The sequence below is a fragment of the Pan paniscus genome, chromosome 2 (assembly GCF_029289425.2).
Source record: "Pan paniscus chromosome 2, NHGRI_mPanPan1-v2.0_pri, whole genome shotgun sequence".
Lineage (NCBI taxonomy): Eukaryota > Metazoa > Chordata > Mammalia > Primates > Hominidae > Pan > Pan paniscus.
In genome coordinates, this window is record NC_085926.1 from 66,960,567 (window position 1) to 66,983,376 (window position 22,810).

The window sequence follows — 22,810 nt, forward strand, 5'->3', positions numbered from 1 at the left end:
ATATAAAGGTTTCTATCTATTTTGATGCCATCACCATTAACTCAATTCTACTTCTTGATTTGCCAGTGTGCCCTATCATTTTTCTCACTTGCTAATTCTGTTCAGAGAATCTGTCAGCTTTACCTCCAATTCTCACTGTGATTTCTAGTAATCTGAACCACTTGAACCTGATTCCATTATATTGGGATTTTGTGTACTATAAATATTAGTCATAGGCCAGGTGCAGTGGCTCATGCCTGTAATCCCAGCACTTTGGAAGGCCAAGGCAGGAGGATTGCTTGATCCCAGGAGTTCAAGACCAGCTGGGGCAACATAGGGAGACCATGTATCTACAAAAAAAAATGTTTAAAAGTTAGCTGGGTGCAGTGACACATGCCTGTGGTTGCAGCTACCGAGGGCTGAGAAGGAAGGATCGGTTGAGCCCAGGAAGTCATGGCTGCAGTGAGCTTTGATTGTGCCACTCTACTCCAACCTGGGCAACAGAGTAAGACCCTGCCTCAAAAAATAAAATAAAGTAAAATAAAATAAAATAAAATAAAATAAGTCAAAATCGAGGTATCAGTGGGGGCTGCAGTTCTCCCCTGGCACTCAGGGTCCTCTTAGGAGCTTCTTGCTTACTTGCAGAACTCATTTCCCTCTCATGCTTTTTATGTGACTGGTTCCATCTTCAGACCCGCAATGGCAGGGAGAGCTCTCATGCTTCCTGTCTCTCTGACTTCATGTTCTGCCACATATCCCTGAAACCAGCTTGAGAAAGTTCTCTGCTTTTAAGGGCTTATATGATTAAATTGGGCCAACATGCATAACCCAAGATATTCCTTCCATCTTAGGTCTGTAGCCATTTACCATGCAGCATCATATGCTCATAGGCCTCAAGGATTAAGATGTGGACATCTTTCAGGAGCATTCTTCCTACCAGAGAAACCTACAGGTAAAATGGAATGGACATTCAGAGAGAGAGAGAGAGAGAGAGAGAGAGAGAGAAGGGTCAGTTTTAATTAGGAATGTGAAAGAGCTAGTCAATTAGAACTATAAGAGGTAGAACAATTTTAGCTGGGCTTCGAGTTACAGATCAAATTTTGGTTGGTGGAGATGAAGTTGGGGGATGCATTTCAGATGAAGGTGTTTAGAGAAATGATGAGAAGTCAAACTTGGGGTAGGAAGGAGGACAAAGTAGGTGGGAGTCAAGGAGTAGAAGACCTTAAATTATGGGTCAATAGTTTACTCGTACTAAACATATAAACTATACCTTAAGTAAAAATAAGTCTTAAAGTTAAATATTAAACAGAAACATCCTTTAATTGCTACCAGTGAATTCTGAGAAAAGTCAGTTTGCAATAGTTGGATACATTTAGCAGCAGAAAGGATAATGTTACTGGTATGATGTGGGTTGTGGGAAAGGTCTGAGAATTGATGAATCCAACTACAGAAGTGGTTCCTTTTACCAACTCCTATGTAAGGACTTCTGATTAAGATTTGATATTTTCTATGAGGTGATGCCTCAGATTTTACACTATTGTAAAAGCCTGTTGCCACCATAAATGCGGAAATGTCTTGCAGGTTATCTATTTCTTCTTTCATTCCTGAAAACCTGAAAATAATCCATTGTATTATGACTTGAAAGTCTAGAGATGAAAAAAAAATACAAAAGATATAATAGAAGGAAAATTCCTGTTTACAGTAGCAGCCGAAAAGATAAAAGGAAATGAACTTATGAAACATGCAAGATTTAGATGAAGAACACTTCAAAATGCTGTCAACAGACTAAAAAAAGACTCAAATTAATGGAAATATGTACTATTATGTTCTTAGATCAAGAAGACTAAATAGAAAGACATCAATTTTCCTATGTTAATTCAAAATTTAATGTTATTATGTCAATAAAATATTGTTTTCTTTCATTTTTACTGGAAAAACTACATAAAAATTTGTATGAAAAAATAAATGAGAATATTCAAAAATAAAAATTCTAAAAAAGGAAAGCTGATAGATGGGACTAGCCCCATCAGATAGTAAATTACACCTAAGTGTTTCAATAGCTTAAACACTATAGTAGCAGTTCAAGACTAGACAGGGAATCCAATGGAACAGGACAATGCAGAAATAGGCCAAAACACATGCCATATTATAAAGAAGCCATCTTAGGTCAATGGAAAAAAATATGAATTAGTCACTAAATGGTACTGGGACAACTGGCTAGCTATCTAGAAAAAAAACTGTATCTATAGAATACAGAATTCCAATCTACAGAATAAACTCCAAGTGGATCAAAAATATCAATGTAAAAAGTGAAATCATAAAAACATTAGAAGAATAAATAAGAAAATTCCTTTATGATCTTAGAAGCTCAGAAGCCATAAAACCAAAGGTATATATAATGATTTTAACAATTTTTTCATGGCTAAAAGCAACATAAGCTAAGTCAATATATGGAGTTGTTTAGAGGAAATGATGAGAAGTCAAACTTGGGGTAGGAAGGAGCACAAAATAGGTTGGAATCAAGGAGTAGAAGACCTTAAATTATGGGTCAACAGTTCACTCGTACTAAACATATAAACTATACCAAACTATAAACTACACCAAAGCAATATTTGAAATAGCAAAAAAGAAAAAAAAAAAAAAAGAAACACTTTAAATGTCATTTGTAGGGACCAGTTAGTTGATAAACCAAGTTTGATTCATATAATGGAATGCTATGCTGCTATCAAAAAAAAAATGAGAGTTTCCTATGTATTGACATAGGAAGAACTCCTAGATATGTTATGGAGTGAAAACAGCAAAGTGTAAAATATTGTCTTAGTATGCCACCTTGTGTATAAAAAGGAGGACATTAAGAATACATATTTATAGTTGCTTGTATATGTCACGTGCGTCTGTGTGAAGAGACCATCAAACAGGCTTTCTGTGAGCAATAAAGCTTTCTAATCACCTGGGTGCAGGCGGGCTGAGTCTGAAAAGAGAGTCAGCAAAGGGAGATAGGGTTGGGCCCATTTTATAGGATTTGGGTGGGTAATGGAAAATTACAGTCAAAGAAGGTTTTTCTCTTTCAGGCAGGGGCGAGGGTCACAAGGTGATCAGTGGGGGAGCTTCTGAGCCAGAAGAAGGAATTTCACAAGAATAATCGCTCAGTTAAGTTGGGGCAAAAATAAATCACAATGGTGGAATGTCATCAGATAAGGCAGGAACTGGCAATTTTCACTTCTTTTATGATTCTTCACTTGCTTCAGGCCATCTGGATGTATATGTGCAGGTCACAGGGGATACGATGGCTTAGCTTGGGCTCAGAGGCCTGACATTCCTGTCTTCTTATATTAATAAGAAAAATAACATAAAATAGTATTGAAGTGTTGGGGCAGTGAAAATTTTTGGGGGGTGGTATAGAGAGAGAAAGGGCGATGTTTCTCAGGGCTGCTTCAAGCGGGATTAGGGGCGACATGGGAACCTAGAGTGGGAGAGATTAAGCTGAAGGAAGATTTTGTGGTAAGGGGTGATATTGTGGGGTTATTAGAAGGAGCATTTGTCATTTAGAATGATTGGTGATGGCCTGGATACAGTTTTGGATGAATTGAGAAACTAAATGAAAGACACAAGGTCCGAATAAGAGAAGGAGAAAAACAGGTATTAAAGGACTAAGAATTGAGAGGACCCAGGACACCCAATTAGAGAGTGCCCAAGGGGGTTCAGTGTAATTACTTGCTTGGTTGGCAAGTTTTTGGGCTCTATCCTTGAGTTTTTTTTATGTTGTCATATACCAGGCCAGACTGATTTAGGTAAAACAACACTTTTCATTTAAAAATCTACAGAGTCCCCTTTTTTTAGCAGTGAGTAAGTTGAGGCCTTGGCGATTTTGGAGGAAAGAGAAATGCAAAGCCAGCAATTGTTTTTTAAAGAAGGATTAGAAACAGCTAGGAGACAGTGAGTGAGATTGATAGTGTGGTGGAGACAGCTGGGGAGAGGTAGAGGGTGGCATAAGAATGGGAATGAGAATAAGAGTGAGTATAAAAGTAAAGAATAGGACTTCATCGGATGAAAGTATTGGAGTGTACCCTGTCAGCAAAGATCATCTATCCACTTTAAGAGTGGCCATTTAGGAATAGCACCAGGCGATATCAGCTGTGATGGCTTGGAGAAACAGTGTAAACAGGCAGTGTAAACAAGAGCAGGACATTTATGAGTAGTTGAGAACAGTGAATAGGAGTATGACTAGACAGAAGATAGTAGGGATGACAAGTTTTTGGGGTGCAGTCCAAGTTGGGCTGGTGTCTGGAATGAGACTGGGGCCTAAAAAAGAGGAGTGTCCATACAGGAGCTCAAATGCGCTGTACCCTTGTAGCATCCTGAGGGCAGACCCAAGTTCTGAGAAGGGCAAGTGGTAAAAGTATTGTCCAGTCCTTTTTAAGTTGGAAACTGAACTTGGTGAGGTGTGTTTTTAAAAGACCATTAGTCCATTTTACCTTTCCTGAAGACTGAGGACGGTAAGGGGTCTGAAGGTTCCACTGAATACCAAGAGCCTGAAAAACTGCTTGGGTGATTTGACTAGTAAAGGCCTGTCCGTTATTGGACTGTATAGAGGTGGGAAGGCCAAACTGAGGAATTATTTCTGACAGAAGGGAAGAAATGACCGTGGTGGCCTTCTCAGACCCTGTGGGAGAGGCCTCTACCCATCCAGTGAAAGTTTCTACCCAGACCAAGAGGCATTTTAGTTTCCTGACTCAGGGCATGTGAGTAAAATTAATTTGCCAGTCCTAGGCAGGGGCAAATCCCTGAGCTTGATGTATAGGGAAGGGAGGGGGCCTGAACAATCCCTGAGGAGGAGTAGAATAGCAGATGGAACACTGAGAAGTGATTTCCTTGAGGATAGATTTCCACGATGGAAAGGAAATGAGAGGTTCTAAGAGATGGGCTAGTGGCTTGTAACCTACATGGAAGAGGCTATGAAATGACAACAGAATAGAATGGGCCTGTGAGGCTGGAAGGAGATATTTTCCTTGGTCTAAGAACTATTTGCCTTGTATGGGAAGAGATTGATAGGTGGAAGTTTCAGTGGGGGAGTAGGTGGGAGTGACTGATGAGAAGGAGAAAAACTGGTCGTGAGGGACAGAAGTTGGAAAGCTAGCTGCTTCTTTAGCTACCTTATCAGCATAAGTGTTGCCCTGAGCAATGGGATCTGATGCCTTTTGATGGCTCTTGCAGTGAATGACTCCAACTTCCTTTGGAAGTAAAGCAGCCTTGAGAAGAGTTTTTATTAAAGAGGCATTGATGATGGAGGACCCTTGCATAGTGAGGAAACCTCTTTCTGCCTATATAACAGCATGGTGGTGCAGGATATGGAAGGCATATTTAGGGTCAGTATAAATATTGATGTGTCGTTCTTTTGCAAGAGTGAGGGCTCAAGTTAAGGCAATGAGTTCAGCTTGTTGAGAGGTAGTGGAGGGGTCAGAAAGTATATGTGTCAGATGTGAGGAAGAAAATAGATTTTGGAAGTTATGAGAACTGTAGAGAGTGAGTTGAGCACAGTTTGTGATTTGAGGGCCTCTAAAAGTATTAGGGCAGTGGCAGCCGCCGCACGGAGACATGATGGCCAGCCTAAAACAGTAAGGTCAAATTGTTTGAACAAAAAGGCTACAGGGCGTGGTCCGGCTCTTGTGTAAGAATTTTGACCACACAGCCCTGCACTTCGGCTGTGTGTAATGAAAAAGGGTTGGAATGAGTTAGGGAGAGCTAGTGTGGGAGTAGTCTCTAAAGCTGTCTTCAAGGAACAGAAAGAGGAGTGGGGAAAGGATTTAGGATCTACCGGGTCAGCTAGGTTTCCTTTTGTGGGTTTTTATAACGTTTTTGTTAGGATGGCAAAACCAGGTATCTAAAGGCGAAAGTACCCAACCATGCCCAGGAAGGAAAGGAGTTGTTGTTTTGTAGAAGGGGTTGGGGTTTCAGAGATCAGTCAGACATGATTGGCAGGAAGAGCACGTGTGTTTTTGTGAAGAATTATGCCGAGATAGGTAATGGATTAGGCTTGACTGAAGTAATGGGGGCTGTCCGCGAAGCCTTGTGGCAGTACAGCCCAGGTAAGTTGCTGAGGCTGATGGGTATCAGGGTCAGTCCAAGTGAAATCGAAGAGAGGCTGGGATGAAGGGTGCAAAGGAATAGTAAAGAAAGCATGTTTGAGATCCAGAACAGAATAATTGGTTGTGGAGGGAGGTATTGAGGATAGGAGAATATATGGGTTTGGCACTACGGAGTGGATAAGCAAAATAATTTGGTTGATAAGGTGCAGATCCTGAACTAACTTGTAAGACTTGTACAGTTTTTGGACAGCTAAAATGGGGAATTGTAAGGAGAGTTTATAGGCTTTAAAAGGCCATGCTGTAACAGGTGAGTGATAACAGGCTTTAATCCTTTTAAAGTGTGCTGTGGGATGGGATATTGGCGTTGAACGGGGTAAGGGTGATTAGGTTTTAAAGGGATGGTAAGGGGTACATGATCGGTTGCCAAGGAGGGAGTAGAGGTGTCCCATACCTGTGTATTAAGGTAGGGAGATACAAGGGGAGAATGCGAAGGAGGCTTTGAACTGGGGAAAAGGGCAGCAATGAGGTGTGACTGTAGCCTAGGAATAGTCAGGGAAGCAGATAATTTAGTTAAAATGTCTCAACCTAATAAGGGAACTGGGCAGGTGGGGATAATTTAAAAAGAGTGCATAAAAGAATGTTGTCCAAGTTGGCACCAGAGTTGGGGAGTTTTAAGAGGTTTAAAAGCCTGGCTGTCAATACTCACAACAGTTATGGAGGCAAGGGAAACAGGCCCTTGAAAAGAAGGTAATGTGGAGTGGGTAGCCTCTGTATTGATTAAGAAGGGGATGGACTTACCTTCCACTGTAAGAGTTACTGAAAGTGTCTGTGATGGTCCAGGAGGCTTCTGAGGCGATGGGGCAGCATCAGTCTTCAGCCACTAAGCCAAGAAGATCTGGGAAGGAGTCAGTCAGAGAGCCTTGGGCCAGAGTTCCAGGGGCTCTGGGAGTGGCTGCCGGGTGAGTTGGACAGTCCGATTTCCAGTGGGGTCCCGCACAGATGGGACATGGCTTAGGAAGAATCCCAGGCTGTGGGCATTCCTTGGCACAGTGGCCAGATTTCCAGCACTGAAGTAAGATCCTGGGGGAGGAGGTCCTGAAGGAATGCTTGACCACTGTGGTTTAGGCATTTTGAAGTTCTTGTGTGCTGGAGATGTGGCTGGGGTTTTTCTCACAGTGGAGGCAAGGAATTGCAACTCAGAAATATGTTGCTACTTGGCTGCCTCTACTCTATTATTGTACACCTTGAAAGCGAGGTTAATTAAGTCCTGTTGTGGGGTTTGAGGGGCAGAATCTAATTTTTGGAGCTTTATTTAATGTCGGGAGTGGATTGGGTAATAAAATGCATATTGAAAATAAAACAGCCTTCTGACCCTTCAGGTTCTAGGGTTGTAAAGCATCTCAGGGTTGCTGCCAAATGAGCCATGAACTGGGCTGGGTTTTTATATTTAATGAAAAAGAGCCTAAACACTAACTGATTTGGGAGAGGTTGGATAAAGAAAAAGAAGCATTAACCTTGACTATGCCTTTAGCTCCAGCCACCTCTTTAAGAGGAAATTGTTGGGCAGGTTGGGAAGGGCTAGTTTCAGAATGAAACTGTAAGCCAGACCAGGTGTGAGAAGTGGAGGTGATAGAAGGATTATAGGGTGGGGGAGCTGAGGCAGAGGAAGAATTGGAGCCTGATTCAGCCTGACAGGGAGTCACCTGAGGAGGAGCAGTCTGGGGAGGAGGGGAGAAGTCAGATGTGTCGGTAGAAAAGGAAGATTGAAAAGACTCAGCGACGCTTGGGGTTGGGACTGAGGGGACAGGCGGGAGGGAAAGAAGGAGGTTTTGGGATCATTCGCATTGGGAACAGAGACTAGGGAGGGACTGATGTGTAAAAGAATGCCTGGACGTCAGGCACCTCAGACCATTTGCCCATTTTACGACAAGAATTATCTAGATCTTGTAGGATGGAAAAATCGAAAGTGCATTTTCTGGCTATTTGGAACCATTGTCGAGTTTGTATTGGGGTTAAGTGGCATTGCAGAAGAAAATAAGTCATTTAGGTTTTAGGTCAGATGTGAGTTGAGGAGGTTTTCAGTTCTTGAGAACACAGGCTAAGGGAGAAGAAGGAGGAACAGAGGGTGGAAGGTTGCCTATAGTGAAGGAGGCAAGCCCAGAGAAAAGAGAGGGTAGAGATGTGGAGAGAAGGGGTGGGGGGTTCTTGCCCCCCATGAAAGTGGTGCTTGCCACTAAGGGTGAAGGATCAAGGGAGGTGTCCCCGTGGTGATCAGACACCTCTGAAACGTGGGTGAATAATCAAGCATGTGTCCCCGCAGTGATTAATGACCAAGGGAAGACTGTCTTCCCGAGTCTGTGACTGGTGCCACTTTTGGGTTCACGGATAAAACGCATCTCCTCTGTCTCTACCAGAAAAGGAAAAGAACTGAAATTAAGAGAACGGAGAGATTGAAGGATGGCACCAAGATTGAAAGGAGAAAGAGATTGAGGGATAGTGAGAGAGGTTGGAGAAGAGAGTAAAAAGAGGCTGCTTACCTGATTTAAAATTGGTGAGATGTTACTTGGGCTGGTTGGTCTGAGAACGAGAGATTGTAGGTGGATCTTTCTCATGGAGCAAAGACCAGGAGGACAGGGGATTGATCTCCCAAGGGAGGTCCCCTGATCCGAGTCATAGCACCAAATGTCATGCATGTCCGTGTGAAGAGACTATCAAACAGGCTTTGTGTGAGCAATAAAGCTTTTTAATCACCTGGGTGCAGGCAGGCTGAGTCCGAAAAGAGAGTCAGCAAAGGGAGATAGGGGTGGGGCCATTTTATAGGATTTGGGTCGGTAGTGGAAAATTACAGTCAAAGGGAGTTTTTCTCTTGCAGGCAGGGGCGGGGGTCACAAGGTGCTCAGTGGGGGAGCTTCTGGGCCAGGAGAAGGAATTTCACAAGATTAATCGCTCAGTTAAGGTGGCGCAGAAACAAATCACAATGGTGGAATGTCATCAGTTAAGGCAGGAACCGGCCATTTTCACTTCTTTTGTGATTCTTCACTTGCTTCAGGCCTTCTGGGTATATATGTGCAGGTCACAGGGGATACGATGGCTTAGCTTGGGCTCAGAGGCCTGACAGTATACAGATGCAGAAACTTTGGAAGTGTACATAAGAAACCAGTAATAGTGCTTATTTGTTCAGAGGCTGGGAAAGTGAGTACAGATGGTCACAGGTGAGAATAAGATTTTTCTCTGAATCCCTTTTTATATTATTCTATTTTGTACTACTGATTCAAAAACTTACCCCCAAAATAAGATCTGGCAAACACCTTGCCTTTTCTAGGCAGCTCTAATTCATTCCATCAATTCTTGTTTTATTAAGTCATCATAGGGACTATGTGCCAAGCACAGAATTCTTTTCCGGCATCAGAATTGTACGATATTGACTTAAAAGTAATTGACCTAGAATACAGTCCCACATGGTGCCAAAATACAAAAGGGTCTATGTAATACTCAGTTCGAGAAAGGTAAGGTCCTTTTGGGTTTTGGGCCTCTCTGGCTCTCATAGCCACTTCAGAATAGTGAGTTATAACCTTGTAACTTTCTGAATCCATCTACCAGGCTATAAAACTCCAGGGATCTGGTGAGCCAGGCTACTTGGGGCCAGGAATTGGGCGAGTCAATCCATGACTAGGATACAGAGTTAGCAAATAAGGGATTGGCCAGGATTCCCACTCTGAATTTCTTTCTCTCTTCCCCTGGCCTCAATGATCTACCCTGACCACTTACCTCTATAGACCCCTATGAGCGCTGACATTGTGTAAGGGTCAAAAGAGAGAAATAGGGAGGAAGTCAGACTGAGAGGGAGAAAATTGGCATTTGCAGGTTCTACATACATGAGTGGTATTTTTAATTAATGAGATTTTTGGAGACACTTTCATTAAAACCATTTTTATATTTTTAGGCTTAAATTTTTTGAAAAGTTAAATTCTAGGCAAAGAGGCCCAGATCCTTTCAAATAGGGCAAGTTGTGGCTGAAGACCAATTACCTGCATGCAGAGGGCAGAAGACGGAAGGGAGCAGGCAAGCTTGGAATAAATGAGATTCCATTCCAATTAAGTGAGGAGTCTCAGAAGCACCTCCCACAAGCTAGAATTACTGTGATGCCTGTTGATGTTTTAATCTCTTCTTTTCTGTTGGGTGAGAGGCATATAAAGAATCAGAGAAATAAGGAAGGCCAGTCACTTGAGAAACCACATAAGCTTTTTTTTTTTTCTTTATAATTTTTAAGCATAAAGAGGCTGACTGAAATTGAGATGCGATTACTATACAAATGGCCTGAGAAGAACAAAAGCAACGGTGGTTTTGACAACTGACCATGGTGGATAAGATTTTAATTATTTAAAGAAATCCTAGAAAATCTTAAAGAAGAATCAGATGGAAAGAGAATCACTCAAGCTTTGAAAGGAAACCTAAGGTTAAAATTAACAAGGCACATTAAGAGCTGAAGATGAGTTAGAATAATACCCGATTTTACTTGGTATTTACCCTAGGTTTTCCTCTAAAATTGAGCATCTTGTTTAAAGAGAGTATTTCTTCATATTTCTAGATTTTTTTGTTTAATAGAGAATTCTACCTTGGAGGAAGCCTGAGTAGAAAATTTTGTTAAATTTGGTGACTGATTTAATCATGCCTTTGGGAAGACTAGCTATTCAGACCTTGCAGCTATAACTTAGACATCCTTCTGAAAAGGATGACAGCATCTGCCCCCAAAATAAAGAATTCAAATAGTGGGCAGAGTATCGGGAGAAACTTAGAGGCCACTGAAGTGTTAGCATAAACATGCAAATCTGCAAAATAACCTTGGTATTTTGCCAAGATTATTTTGCAGATTTGCATGTTTGCAAGCAACAGATATATACCATTTTGTATCTGTTGCTCAGAGGACAGCACTAAAATTGGCTCTTTAGGCAGATGCAGCTTTCAAAACAAGAATTAGATTTTAGGTCTTCAGAGTCTCAAAAACAAGAAAGGCAAACAAAACTTAGAGATGATTGTTGAAATATATTTAATATTTTACTTTTGCAACTTGAAAGCTAGTGATTTTTTTTTTTTTTTTTTGAGATGGAGTCTCCCTCTGTCACCCAGGCTGGGGTGCAGTGGCACAATCTCAGCTCACTGCAACCTCCACCTCCTGGGTTCAGATGATTTTCCTGCCTTAACCTCTTGAGTAGCCGGTGTTACAGGTGTGCGCCACCATGCCTGACTAATTCTTGTATTTTTAGTAGAGATGGGGTTATACCATGTGGGCTAGGCTGGTCTCAAACTCCTGACCTCAGGTGATCCACCTGTCTTGGCCTCCCAAAGTGCTGGGATTACATGCGTGAACCACCGTGCTTGGCCAAAAGCTAGTGATTTTTATCTTTGCATTATTTTGATAAAGTAATTTTCAAAAGTTTTAAATGACATTGGAGCTCAGTTTGCAAATTTATCTTCTATAGAATCTTACATACATAAAACAAACCAAAAACTATAAATTTATTAGTTTTAACCTGTAAATTCACATTTATTACAGTTTTTACTTAAAAATAGACTGTCGACAAGCTGATAATTTGAAAACAGAAGCTGTCATTATAATAGTAGTTATGACAGTTGTAGTCCTTTGTCAGCTTCAAGACTCATCTGATTTTTGTATGTTATTTTGTTTGCACAACAGGGAGAAAAATCTTAATTCACTAAATAGGAGCAAATAGCTTTCTAACACACTCATTTTGCATTCTTTGGGTACTGGATTATTAAACTGATTTTGAAACACCACAAAGAATGGTAGATTGTTTTCCAACATTTATTCATTAATACTTCTAACTACTGTTCACATAATTAAGTGTTCAAATTTCAGAGAAGTTGATAAAAAGATATAATCAATTCTTTTGGTAGAAAATGCTTTTAAACTGTATCTTATAATGTGATGGTCAGTGGTGTTTTAAAAAAACTTGTATACTTCAATGTTTGTCTATAAAATATAGAGTCACTTAAAATTTCAAGTAGTAAAATGGATTTTGCTTTGCATATTAAGTCCAAAATTTTGTTTCATTACTAAGGATGGTATAACTACAACCTGAACAGCCTTACAAATGTTATTTATGTTGTAAAAATTACTGTCAAGACAAAGAAGCTGATGTAAAATGTATAATCAAATGTGACAGATATCACACTCATGAATAATTAATAAAAAGCCACGTATGAAAAGCTACATGTATTTCAAAAAATTAATATTGCATTTATAAGAAGTTCAATTATATAGAAAGAGATGTCCAAGCAAATATTATTTTGAAATTTGTGCCTAAATGATTTCACCTGACAGCGAAAGATCAGGCATTAATGATCTCCAATGTGTTAACATTTGGTATTTAGCACTTTTGAACGAGTTGGTTTGTGTGTTTGTGTGTTACAGTATAAATCACATCAAAAAAAGTATAAAGTCATGTTTGAATTAAACAATTGTGTGACTCCTGAAGCACATTTTGAAATAGCTTTTAAGATATCTCAATAGTAGAGTCAGAGTTTTGGGACTTAGGATTGGAAACAATTACTATAAGCCTAAAATCCTGAGCTTTCATGTTGGTGTATAAATCCCATAAATCTCTTAATCACTCCTAGGGCAAGCTTTCATCTAATTTTCCCAAGAGAGAGTTATCAAAGAAATTCTTGGAGTTCAATTAGGGCACGTTGGAGCTCTTCAGAGGATAGGTTTCATATAATTCTAATAAATCAATATGAATCCCAAGCTTGTATAATATAATTGTGTTAAATTCACTTCTTCAGAATGCTGTGCTATGACATTATGTCTTTATATTGTTATCACAAAAGGCTGAATTTCTTTTCTAAAAAAAAGTAAAGTTAAACCTTCTATAAGTAAATAATAGGGCATTTTCTAAAGCTGTCTCACAGTGTATTTTTCTGGTTTGGTCTTTAGTTAATTTTACCATTGGTCTGTATCAACTAAAGGTATTTTATTTAAGATGTCATAAATAGTAATAATTACTGAAAAAGATATAGCACCTTAACTTAGGAGGCTGGTAATCTGTCAGAAGCGTAAAAATCATTAACACATGTATCCTTTACATAACTGAATTCACTTAAAAGGCAAACTACCAGGGTCTATAAATTATAGCCTGATTACAACTTTCACTTCCTGTGTCAGTTTCATGAACTGAAATCCATTCAGCGCACCAGCATGGCACATGTATACATATGTAACTAACCTGCACAATGTGCACATGTACCCTAAAACTTAAAGTATAATAAAAAAAAATAAAGTCAGCTCATAATAAAAAAAAATTGTCTTCATATCTCAGTTTGTTCTTCTTCCTGTTACTGTACTTTAGAAGAGTAATAAACTCTATTTAGCAACTCCTTTCCAAAAGTAGGCAATGTAAAATAAGTCAGCTTCTTCTAAAGCATTCATGTAAATGATTTTAGCCTTCCTCAGTCTTGACCTTTACTTACATTTCCCTCATTATGATAATTTTTCAAGCAATCTGTGAAAGATAATATCACAACTCTCACTTCCCCTAATTACAGGCTTGTTGTGAGAGCTGTATTTGCACTCTCCCACCTTCTTCCTGTTTTGTCCTTATGTTAATCTGTGAAAGAACTAATGGGCATAAATCCTTTAAAAATTATTTAATTCTGGTAAAAATATTTCACATGAGATCTACCCTCTTAGCAAATGTTTAAGTGTACAATTATAGTTGACAATAGGTACGGTGTTGTATTTGCATTTTTTTGTCTCTGTATTCTATTGACCAAGCTAGGCTCCTGAAGTGGTGTAGCACTATCTGGCATGGTGGATAGTGACATGAGAAGGCAAAAATGACTTCAGAAAGAGGGTAATTCAGAGGACTCATTAGCTTAGGTGCGAGGGAGATACACTACTGCATTGGAGTTGCATACAGCTGAAGGGTTTGCTGGACAGCCAGATTTAGTCAGGCAAGTTCTACCTTCTTGTTCAGATATATTTTAGCTGGATAGAAAACACTTATGAAATATCTATTAAGTAAATCCATTCACATAACCAGATATGGGAAAAAGCTGTCTTAGCATGTTCCTGGTATTGTAGAAACCCCATTTTTCACCAATGTACAAATAGAAGGCTCTGCTAAATAGCTAATTATTACTTAGTGCTATCCTAATAAAGGATAAGAAGAATGCCCATTTATCCAAGTGGGAAAAATTGAAATAATTATTTATTCTTGTTTTTGGGGTGTACTTATACATATATACTTGAGTGTGACTTTCATTCTGGAAACTCACATTGCTTAAAAAAAATTAAGCCACGTTAAACTGAAGTTAAATAGTAGTCAAACTACGATTATCTGACTCAAGTGACAACGCATTTATCTTTTTCCCATTCTTTCTTTGCTGATCAGTTCTTCAGTTCCAATATAGCTCCCCATTGACTGCAGCAAAGCAACAGCCTTGATAAAGTTGATTTTTTTCTTCCATTTACTATTTCCCATCTTACTTATCACATAGGAAAAAAGAAGTGCTTTGCCATATATTGCAACTTCCAGAAAAACAAAATCTTCTTTATTTACATTAGAAAGCCCTGAAATAAGTGGAGCAGGTGAAATTGTCACAAAATTTGAAGGCATGAGTTAGCATGGTTAATCAGACATTCTATTCAAAGGTAAGGCACATAGGCTGTCTCATCTTTGACAGAAAGTATAGAGGACTAATGATTTTATCCATTCTTTCTCCCTCATTTTTCTTCACGCAATATACAAAAAATGATTCAGGTGGGTGAAAGACTTACATGTGAAAAGCAAAGCTTCTATGCAATTTTTAAAAAGGAGATAGGGGAATATTTTTGTGTCATTTGCTATGATTTGGTTGTTTGACCCCTCCAAATCTCATATTAAAATGTGATTCCTAATAAGGTGTTTGAGTCATGGGAGTGGATCCCTCATGAATGGCCTGGTGTTATCCTTGAGATAATGTGTGAATTCTTGTTCTATTCGTTCCCATAAGAACAAAAAAGAGCCTGGTGAAAAAATAAAATAAAAATAAAGATAAAAAAGAGCCTGGAACATCCCTCCCACCCCGTTGCTTCCTCTCTTTCCATGCGTCTCTGCACATGCCAACTCCCCTTCACCTTCCATCATGAGCAGAAGCAGCCTGAAGCCCTCACCAGAAGCAGATGCTGATGCCATGCTTCTTGTACAGGCTGTGAAACTGTGAGCCAAATAAGCTCTTTTTCTTAACAAATTACCCAGTCTTAGGTATTCCTTTATAGCAATACAAACATGGACTTAGATAGCACTGGAGCAAAAATGAACAGATCACAAGAGAAATGATTGGTAAATCTGACACATGAAAATTAAAAACTTGTATGTAAAAAAAGACACTAAACTAAGTTAAAAAATGACGACAAAAGGGAAAAAGATATTTCAAGACTTATAAGAAAAAGCATTCCTATCTAGAACCTGTAAACTCCTACAAGTCAATAAGAAGACAACTCAATTAAAAAATGGGCAAATAATATGAATAGGTAATTCACAGATGAGAAAACTCAAATAAACATATTAAAAGATGTCCAACCTCACTAGGAATGTGGGGAATTCAAACTAAAACAACAATGACAACATTTGATACTTCAAAATTTACAAGTCTATTAATACCAGGTTTTAGCTTGTAGAGAAAGAGGGAATTTTCATAAACTTCTGGCAGAAGTATAAATTGGTAAAACCACTTGGGAAAGCAATTTGGTAACACTTAGTAAAGAAAATAAACCTATCCACATTCAGGTATATACCTTGACTTTTGCACATATGCATAAGAAGGCATTATAAAGGTATTCATTACAGCAATGGAAACAACTAGATGAATGGCCACATAAATGACAAAATCCTATATGGTATCTAAAATGAATAAATATACCCAATACATATCAAAATATGATGTTCAGTGAAGAGCAAGTTTCACAATGTTTATTATTCAACTTCTATAAAAATATTAACATATAGTTTATGCAGAAAAATATACAAATATGGACAGGAAAAATATAAGCCATCATCAGAATAGAGGTCATCTTTGGAGAGAGAAACATGGAGGGGATTGGAATAGGGGAAAGAAAAGAGGACATTCATTCTTCTCTGTAATATTTTATTTCATAAAAACAATTGCTGAAGCAAGCATGGCAAAATTAACAACTATCATTTGGAGCTATGAGGACAAAAATATATATTATATTATCTTCTGTATTTTTTCTGCTTATTTTAATCATTTCATAACTAAGCAATAAAATAATAGCTGTACACTTTAAAGATAAATTAACGATAGATGCTCAAAACTAAAAATTTGAACTACTTAAAACATTTTATTTTCCAAAATAACAATTGATAACTTTTTTTTAAATTAAAAAACTGATTTAAAAAATAAAAAAGCTAAACATTACATAGCAGGACTTATAGAATATGGCCAATATGTTCTTTAGACAAAAATTGATTGTCTTTAATGCACTTACTTCAAGAATTAATTCAGAATAATTCCTATAAAATCTGAGGCAAGTAGCTGAAGGAAATAACAAAGATGATTGTAGAAATCAATACTTTCAAAACTGGGTCTTTAGAAAAACAAAGAAAATAGAAAAATTTCTAGAACATTAAAGAGAACAAACAATAAAACCTAATAAGTGATATTAGAAATAAAAAAGGCATACCTACAGAAAGAAATAGAGAAGTAAAAATGAAAAGAGACTAATACACACACTGGTATGTGAACACATTTGAAAACAAAAAAAGAAATAAATCTTCTTAAAAATATACATATAAAACTTAAGAAGAAATAGGAAACCCAAATAAAAGGCAAACAAGGGAAAAATTAAGGATGGTATCAAAGGCTCTTGCATCGAATAGTATTATGAGTGAATTATTTAAGATGAAATACATATATATACCCACACATATATATACACATATATATATACACATATATATACACACACATATATACATATATATATATATATGATTCCCCACCACAGAAAAATATGGAAAGCTACCCAGGTCATTTTCCAAAGCTAGCAAACCTTGAAATCTACATGTGTCAAAGATGGCATTAAAATGTTTCTATAGCTTTTTCTCATAGGTATAGGGTGCACTAAAAAAGAATAATTAGCAATAGAATTAGCCAATATATTAAAATAATTCATCCTATGATAACAGTATGTTAACTTATCTTATCAGTAGAGCCAATAAGAAAAACACAGATGCAGCCTTAACAGGTCCTTAATTAGAGTTGTGATAAATTTTTTAAATTATTTTTTTTAACCTTATTGCTTTTTAATTTTACTTTAAGTTCTAGGATACATGTGCAGAACATGCAGGTTTGTTACATAGGTATACATGTGCCATGGTGGTTTCCTGTAGCCATCAACCCATCATCTAGGTTTTAAGCTCCACATGTATTAGGTATTTGTCCTACTGCTCTCCCTCCCCTTGCCCTCCACTCCCCAACAGGCCCCAGGGTGTGATGGTCCCCCACCGTGTCCATGTGTTCTCATTGCTCAACTCCCACTTATGAGTGAGGACATGAGGTGTTTGGTTTTCTGTTCCTGTGTTAGTTTGCTGAGGATGATGGTTTCCAGCTTCATCCATATCCCTGCAAAGGACATAAACTCATTCTTTTTATGGCTGCATAGTATTCCATGGCATATATGTGCCACATTTTCTTTATCCAGTGTATCATTGATGGGCATCTGGGTTGGTTCTAAGACTTTGCTATTGTAAACAGTGCTGCAATAAACATACGTGTGCATGTGTCTTTATAGTAGAATGATTTATAATCCTTTGGGTATATACGCAGTAATGGGATTGCTGGGTCAAATGGTATTTATGGTTCTAGATTTTTGAGGAATCGCCACACTGTCTTCCACAATGGTTGAACTAATTTGCACTCCCAATAACAGTGTAAAAGCATTCCTATTTCTCTACAGCCTTGCCAGCATCTTTTGTTTCCTGACTTTTTAATAGTCACCATTCTAACTGGCATGAGATGGTATCTCATGGTGGTTTTGATTTGCATTTCTCTAATGACCAGTGATGATGAGCTTTTTTTCCATGTTTCTTGGCCAGATAGATGTATTTTGAGAAGTATCTGTTTATATCCTTCGCCCACTTTTTGATGGAGTTGTTTGTTTGTTTTTCGTGTAAACTTGTTTAAGCTCCTTGTAGATTCTGGATATTAGACCTTTGTCAGATGGATAGATTGCAAAAATTTTCTCCCATTCTGTAGGTTTCTTGTTCACTCTGATGGTAGTTTCTTTTGCTGAGCAGAAGCTCTTTAGTTTAATTAGAACCCATTCGTCAATTTTGCCTTTGTTGTAATTGCTTTTGGTGTTTTAGTCATGAAGACTTTGCATATGCCTATGTCCTGAATGGTATTGCCTAGGTTTCCTGGAAGGGTTTTTATCGTTTTAGGTTTTACATTTAACTCTTTAATCCATCTTGAGTCAATTTTTGTATACGGTGTAAGGAAGGGATCCAGTTTCAGTTTTCGGCATATGGCTAGCCAGTTTTCCCAACACCATTTATTAAATAGGGAATACTTTCCCCATTGCTTATTTTTGTCAGGTTTGTCAAAGATCAGATGGTTGTAGATGCTTGGTGTTATTTCTGAGGGCTCTGTTCTGTTCCATTGGTCTATATATCTGTTTTGGTACCAGTATCATGCTGTTTTGGCTACTGTAGCCTTGTAATATAGCTTGAAGTCAGGTAGCATGAAGCTTTGTTATTTTTGCTTAGAATTGTCTTGGCTATATGGGCTTTTTTTTTGGTTCCATATGAAATTTAAAGTAGTTTTTTCTAATTCTGTGAAGAAAGTCAATGGTAGCTTGATGGGAATAGCATTGAATCTGCAAATTACTTTGGGCAGTATGGCCATTTTCACGATTCTTCCTATTGATTCTTCCTATCCATGTTTTTCCATTTGTTTGTGTCCTCTCTTATTCCTTGAGTAGTGGTTTGTAGTTCTCCTTGAAGAGGTACTTCATGCGCCTTGTAAGTTGTATTCCTAGGAATACAGCGTTGCTTTTATTGTTAATGGGATGGATAGATGGATAGTGTGTGAGATTTGTCTTTTTCTTTTTAAATTATATTTTCTGATTGATACATTGAAAAGCTACTAGGGTGTGTGTGTGTAATTCGAACAGACTTTTAATTGACTCTATGGGGTTTTTAAAATAAAATTTTCCTGGGCTCAAGTGATCCTCTTACTTCAGCCTCCCCATTAGCTGGGACTACAGTTGCGTAACCCAGTCCAGCTATTTCTCGTGTGTGTTTCATGATGGGGTTTTGCCATATTACCAAGACTTGTCTCAAACTCCAGGGCTCAAGTAATCCTCCCACCTTGGCCTCCCAAAATGTCGGAATTATAGGTGTGAGCCACTGAACCTGGCCCAATATTATTTCTGATAGCTTGGTCAGTCCATCGGAAGGAACCATTTGTTTCAACTTCTCAAAGCATTAGTGCCTTGGTGGACATAGCTTCCAGACCTTGCATTGGAATACTAGCAAAGTCTAAGAGGGATTCAGTCTTTAATTTCATAATATAACAGCCTGGTAATTCTGTATATAGGAGCCATGTAGATGAGATAATTTTTTAGAACCTATACTTACTCAGTGTATTATGTTTCTGTTACAATAGCTTTTTTGAGAAATAATTCCTGTATCATATAAAATTCACTATTTAAAGTATGTAATTCAGGAGTTTTTAATATATTCATGGAGTTGTACAAGCACTATCTAATTCCAGAACATTTTCATCACTCCTAAAAAACCCATACCCATTAGCAGTAATTCCCATCTTTCCTTCCCCCAGCCCCTAGTAACCACTAATCCAGTCTCTGTCTCTACTGATTTGTCTATTCTGGGCATTTTATATAAATGTAATCATACAGTATTTGTCCTTTTGTGACTAGCTATTTTTCACTTAGCATAATGTTTTCGAGGTTCATCCATGTGGTAGCATGTATCATTACTTCATTATTTTCTATTGTCAAATAAGATTCTATTGCATGAATATATAACATTTTGTTTGGATATATTATATTTTGCTTATTCATTTATCAGATGGAGGTCACTTCAATTATTTCCACTTTTATGGCCATATGCTGCCATGAATATTTATGTATAAATTTTTATGTAGACATATGTTTTCACTTATCTTGGGCATAAACCAAATAGTTAATTTACAAGTTCTAGTGTAATTTTATGTTTAACAGTTTTGGGAGCTCCAAAACTGTTTTTTTAAAGTGACTGTGTAAGTTGGGCATGGTGGCTCATGCCTGTAATCCCAGTGCTTCAGAAGGATCACTTCAGGCCAGGAGTTTGATACCTGCCTAGGCAATATAGGTAGAGCCTTCTCTACAATACATAGATACATACAAAGTGACTGTGCCATTTTATAATTCATCTAGCAATGTATGAGGGTGACAATTTCTCCACATTCTTGTCAACATTTGTTATAGCTCTTCTTTTTAAATTTTAGACATTTTAGTGGATCTGAGAGAAATAATACACTATTATTTTTATTCTTTTGAAATTGTTAAGGTATGTTTTATGGCAGAGAATGTGGTCTACCTTAGTGAATGTTCCATATGAGCTTGAGAAGAATGCACATTCTGTTGTTGAAGTAATGTATAGATGTCAATTATATTCAGTTAATTGATGATGTTTTTGAGTTCAACTATGATGTTTTTGAGTGCATGCGTCCTTACTGATTTTCTGTCTGCAAGATCTGTTCATTTCTGAAAGAGGGGTGTTGAAGTTACCCAACTATAATAGTGGATTCTTCTACTTCTTTCTGCAGAGCTATCGGTTTTATCTCATATTTTCATGCTCTGTTGTTAGGCACATGCACATTATGGATAGTTATGTCTTTTTGGAGAACTGATCCATATCACTATGTAATGCCCCTCATTCTCCTTGATAACTTTTCTTGCATTGAAATTTTCTCTGTCTGAAGTTAGTTTAGCTTGATTAACATTAGCATGGCATATCTTTCTGTATCACTTTACTTTTAATCCATATGTGTATATTTCAAGTGAGTTTCTGGTAGACAACATATAGTTGGGTATGGTTTTTTGATCCACACTGACTATCTGTCTTAACCGGTATATTTGTACCATTAATGTTTAAAATGATTATTAATATCTATCACATTTTTTTACAATTTTCTATTCATTGCTCTTGTCCTTTGTTTCTATTTTTGTCTTCCAACCTTTGTTTCTATTTTTGTCTTCCAATCTTTTTCTTCCTTTTGTGGTTTTAATTGATGATTTTATTTGATTCTATTTTTTTGTTAGCATATCAATTATATTTTTTAAAAGTCTTTTAGTTACCCTAGAGTTGCAATATACATTTATGATTAATTCAAGTCCATGTTCAGATAACTCCATGCTACTTCATGGGTGGTGCAAGTACTTTATAATAAAAAGGATTCCTAATTTCTCCTTCCCACCCCATGCATTATTGCTGTCATTCATTTCACTTGTACATAAACTATAATAATTGAATATATTGTTGCTATCATTATTTTGGCCAAAGTTTTAATTGTTAGGTAATTAAGAGTAAGAAAAACAAGGCCAGGCTGTGTGGCTCATGCTTGTAATCTCAGCACTTTGGGAGGCTGAGGCAGGAGGATTGCTTGAGGCCAGAAGTTTGAGACCAGTCTGAGCAATATAATGAGACCTACTCTCTACTAAAAAATAAAAACATTAGCTGGGTGTGGAGGCATGTGTCTGTAGTCCCAGCTACTTGGGAGGCTGTGGCAGGAGGATTGCTTGAGCCCAAGAGTTCAAGGTTGCAGTGAGCTATGATCATATAACTCCAGCCTGGGCAATGGAGTGAGACCCTGTCTCAAAAACAACAACAAAAAAGGAAACCAAAAGTTTTTATTTCATGTTCACTTATTTCATCTCTAATGCTCTTCTTTTCTTTATGTAGATCTGAGTTTCTGACTTCCATCATTTTCTTTCTCCCTGAAGAACTTCTGTTAACATTTCTTGCAAGACAGATCTACTGGCAACAAATTCCCTACATTTTTTGTTCATCTGAGAAAGTGTAATTTCTCTTTCACTGTTAAAGGATAATTTTGCAGGATACAGAATTCTAGGTTTGTAGGTTTTTTTCCTCTCAAAAATTTAAATATTTCACTTCACTCTCTTCTTATTTGCATGGCTTCTAAAAAGAAATTGTATGTAATTTGTATCTTTGCTCCTTTTTAAGGAGTTTTTTTTTCTTCTGGATTATTTCAATTTTTTTATTTTTGACTTTCTGCAACTTGAATACGATATGCCTAGTTACAGTTTTTTCTTGTTTCTTTTTCTTTCTTTCTTTCCTTTTTTTTTTTGCATTCATTCTGTTTGGTGTTCTCTGAGTTTCCTAGATCTGTGTGGTATCTGACATTAATTTGGGAAACTCTCAGTCATTATTGCTTCAAATATTTATTTCTTGGTTTCTTTCTGCTTCTTTTCTTCTTCTGTTATTCCTATTATGTGTATGTTACTCATTTCGTTAAGTGTCCTCTAGTTCTTGGATATTCAGCTACATTTTTTAACTGTTTTTCTCTTTGCTTTTCAGAAATTTTTATTGACATATCTTCAAGCTCAGAGATTCTTTCCTCAGCCATGTCCAGTCTACTACTGAGCAACCAAACTAGCATTTCTTTCTGATTCTTTCTTTCCATCTCTCTAGTTAAATTAC